The sequence below is a fragment of the Limulus polyphemus genome, unplaced genomic scaffold (assembly GCF_000517525.1).
Source record: "Limulus polyphemus unplaced genomic scaffold, Limulus_polyphemus-2.1.2 Scaffold2604, whole genome shotgun sequence".
Classification (NCBI taxonomy): domain Eukaryota; kingdom Metazoa; phylum Arthropoda; class Merostomata; order Xiphosura; family Limulidae; genus Limulus; species Limulus polyphemus.
The window spans coordinates 64303-69070 of NW_013668214.1; positions in this window are offsets into that span (position 1 = coordinate 64303).

Genomic DNA, 4768 nt, shown 5'->3' on the forward strand with positions numbered 1-4768 from the left:
TGGCTGGTATTTTTGATGGGATTGTATGGTCTGATTGTGGCTCTAATCACTAAACATACTTGCACGACGACTGCTTGTGTGCAAGTGCTCAGATGGTCATGTTCTCATTCACCTGTTTCTGTGACATTAAGGTTCATTTGCCTCTTCCCCCTTTCATTTTGGGTGAAGAGTAAACCCTGGTTGAGACCAGATGTGGTCTCCCATGAATGTGCATGTGTGGAATCCCTACCATCAGGTTTCAAAGTCCATGGGATTTTCTTTTGGGAACTAATCTATGTTTTAAATATTCTGCAACTGTCCTTCCATTTCAACACGGGATTCTAGCATTTCTATGTGCAAAAGTAAGTTATCATCTCGGAAGTAAACATTTTCCTAATCTGAAAATGTATTTCCAGTAGATACCTTTGTCAACATTCACACCCATCCTCTTCATTTTCTATGCACATTTTGTCTTGCATTATCAAAGTTATTGCAAGTGCATAGGAAGAATTACTGCACACGGAGGTTGTGTTGCCCTTTTAATTGTAGAGGACTTTTGCTGCATGATAATGTCATCATGCACCAGCACAGTTCATGTTGAGCACGTGTACTTAGGTGGGAATTACCTGAAGGTTAGTGGCATGCAAATCTCATAGACAGACGTGCGAGAAAGATAAGATACCTACTTCTACACACGCAAATGCTATTGGAAATAGTCCAGAAAGAAGGCTATTATAGCTGGGAGATAAGTGAAAAGGTATTTTCATAAATATCAATACTGAAATGTGTATATACAAGGCTACGTTTATCATAATATACCTTTTCTATTGTATATAACGTGTCTGTTGGGTATTACGTGAAGTACTATGAAACCATAATTATTACTATAATGATAACCCTTGACAAAATTTTTGGATTTATATTATTAGGTAGCTACTTATATGTCAAAAAATAGTCGTGTATAGCACACAATATGATGAAATGTTGTGCAGAATTGGCTAATGCATTAGAGATACTTGACCGTGAAAGGAGAAGTATGTCAAGTATAATCCAAAGATGCATCTTAATTGGTATTGGGACATATATGTTTGCATTGTCTTCAAACTGATGCCATCGCAGAAGAAAAAAAGGCTGTGAGAATGTTTATATAAACTTCAATAGTGACTGGACACGAGAACCATATCTACAAACTGATGCCATCACAGCAATGATAAAGCTATGGGAATGTTTACATTAGCTTCTTTAGAGACTGGACACAAATTCCATAAAAGGAATTAGTAAGGAAATCAGAAATTCTGGGTGAAACTTTGATGTGAAATAGACGAGGAGAGATATATGCAAACAGGCTGCTGGTTTATAGTTTTCGATTATGACCAATTATTGGAGTATTTTTTTTCTTGGGTCTGCTAATTACAATGAATCTGCAAAAATTACCCAGTTAAATAACAGATATACTTGCTGGTTAGATGTATACACTATTTGGAAAGTCGTAAGAATACCAAAAGAATAGGTATAAGAACCTATGTTTTTGGGCTGAAAGTAAGTCTCCTGCCTCTTAAAGAATGGCCATCAACCTGCTGCTGCTGATCATTTTAGAACCGACTGTGTTGAAGACTGGAACTGCTGTACCAATGTCTCCCTTGCAAGAACCAGAAATTGTTTCTTGCTCAAGCTCCATGTAAGTAATTATCACTCTCTCTCTCTAAAATTAGTAACATGGTTATGATTTGATGTAAAATGTAATGTCAAGGAGAGCTTGTAAAATACAGCAAATCCGAGCATATGCCGATTAACGTTTTAATAGATAGTTTACTGATTATAGTGAGTAACTTAATGAGTATTGTAGAGAATCTAATTGACGAAACCATGTTTACTCAGAATGAAGCATTTGATTCTTTTGATGTAAAAGCTTATCGAGATACTTTTGTCAGTGTTAATGTAAATGAATATTTAGAATTATTATATTAAAGACTGAAGTGGATTTTTAAATCTCAGTCTGGGAGTCAATTCTTTAGTTTAACTGTAAATGTTTTTAGTTAGTGACTTGTGTGTTCCACTCGCGACTGTAACCTGGATTTAAATAAACCTATTGCGAGCTGGATTAAGTTGAACTCTAAATGACTAACCTACTCTTTGTCCCAGCCTTTCACACTAATACTCTTTTTTTAAAAAAATATGAAATAATTCTGAGCTCCAATTCTAGGTTCTCGTGCTCTGATTTAGCATTTTTAAGAACATAATTCTCTATGAAGTTTCTACGTCGACAATAATCTAAAGCATTAATTGTTTGCACTGTTCCACTTGTGTAGCATCATCATCTTGAGAAAGTTCATAACTAAAAGTAAATATATGAGATACAATCAAACTTGTGATAATCTCCAATAGCGTGTACATTTGTTAATAAGAAAGATGTTTTCAAAACATATTATATAAAAATACTTGTCATATTTTGCAAGAACTGTGCTGGAAGTCCCATGCATCCTTCATTGTGGACTTAATCTGAATGTCATGGTTACACATTACTGTAAGTTTCTGTAAAGGATGGCAAATTCAATCTTAGACCCTACCTTTCGAAATTTTTTTTACAGACCATACACTGTACAAGGGCAAAGTTCATTGGAACTGTATCAGGGATTTTAAATATATGAAATTATGAGAAATTACCGTGATTCCAATTTCTTTGGCTATCTTTCTCTTGAAGATCTAGCTGGAAGCTTTTGAGTCTCCATCAGTTTTAACTCAGTGTTTATTATCTTAAACACATCCAGTATAGTTAATATCTTTGTTGAATGGCTTTTTGTGGTAAAGGGTTTGGTTTTGTAAGGTTAGGTTAATTGAACTCTGTGTATAATTCTACGAAAGTATAGTAATACTGTCCACCTATAGAAACACCATCCGCCTTTGTAAAGCATTTGTAATGCAAATCAAATAAACAAGTGAAAACCTATGTTGAGACAAGTTGAAGTTCGTATGCAGTCTTATCCGCTTTTGTAAAACGTAGGCAATTAAATATATGAGCAAAAACTATAAAGTTGTTTGAGAACTAGAGATTAAAATAGCAATTTAATGTTTTACTTATAAAGCAAAATTATAATTGTGATAAAACTTTTCAGTACTGATAATTATAAACACACTATGCAGATTAGGTAAATTATTGATTCTAAGACTTGCTATAAAAGTGACATATTGAGACTCGTTGATCTACATAGCCCTCTATCTGCGCACTCATCATACGAACACGCCCTCTGGTACCACTTCGTGGAACTACGACTTCACCCCTAGCAACGTGTCTTATGGTGCCACTTCATGGACGTTATCATTTCTTGTCCCTATTAAGTAAGAGTAATGTAACCCTCGGATGCCGGCAAGATTTATGTTTTACGTAATAGTTATGAAATCCTCAGGCGGCATCCTTTTGACGACAGGGTCATGCCCTAACTACTTATAAATTAACTTAAATAATACTCTGTAGTTTGTTTGGTTAACTTCCAATAATTATCGAGCTGTATAGCTAACTACAAATATTTCTATTGTTTACAACTTTGATAATCTTTACCAGGAAAACGTTCTTTTTTTTTTAACAGGACAATGCGAGATCAGCAGTTTTTTACAAAATTGTTAAACGTTTTATGTTAATATTGAGAGCTGTAACTAGTTGTGTGTGAATATGGGTATACCAAGGCTATTATGATGTTATATAGTATTCTTTGTACCGTATTCCCCCTTAAACATCTCCCACATTTTTTTGGAGAAGTTATAAATCTTTGTCAGGCTGACTTGTCTCAACCAATATCCACTTGGTGTTCAAAATGAATGTCTACCACATAGAAATATGAACTACTACTAACCGTAAAATTATTGACTTTCAAACCAAAGTTCGCTGTTAATCCTGCTGTATTATTTATACTTTTTCATGTTTTGTTTTTCAATAAATAAATACTGGCAAACACTTAACGTCTTGTTGACATCCTTTAAAAACGCGAATCGCATCTCCAGTGGGTGCTCCTGATGGCAGTTTGGCTATTAACTACAGGTGGTGTAGTTAATTACCATTTCGGGTACTGTTCCTTGCTGACATGCTAAAATTGGATGATCAAAACTTCTTCGAAGTACGATAAATTAATTGTCCACGTCAGCATGTAGAAGAAGAACGTAACAATATATTGAGAAATAAATAAAATAACATACGGTAATGTGTTACATACAGACCTATTTAGTTCAGAGAGTATGTTTAGAATCACGATACTTCTTCACTAAGGTAATAATAATAATTTTGGCTTTCACATAGAAGTTACTTAAATTATGATAATCTAGTATAAAGTTGTACCAATTAACTTAAAGCAAGGTAAGTTTATGTGGGATATTTAGAAATACACGACAATGCTTGTTTACAAAATTAGTAATCGAGTATGTACCGTATTGAAAAATATTTAGTTCTATAGGAATGAAAGAAAAAGTCTTGAAAAAATGTTATTGTTTTTTTACTGGTTTATTTATGGTTTTTCAGTTGAAAAAAACAAGAATAAAAATCTTAGTTACCACACAAACACTTGCCTACATTTCTTAACTGATTTGTATTATGTATTTAATACCAAAGGTAAAACGAAACAAACTAGGTAGAGAGTGAAATTATTTTCAAAAATCACATTGAAAAGTATGAAAAAGGTCAAACCCAGTTTGTAAATAAATGAAAAATAAATTGTGCGCTCTTCCTTAAAAATATGTTAGTATACTTGAAGTAAATTTCCACAGAACACATAAAAGTAAACATACTATCTATATAAATAAA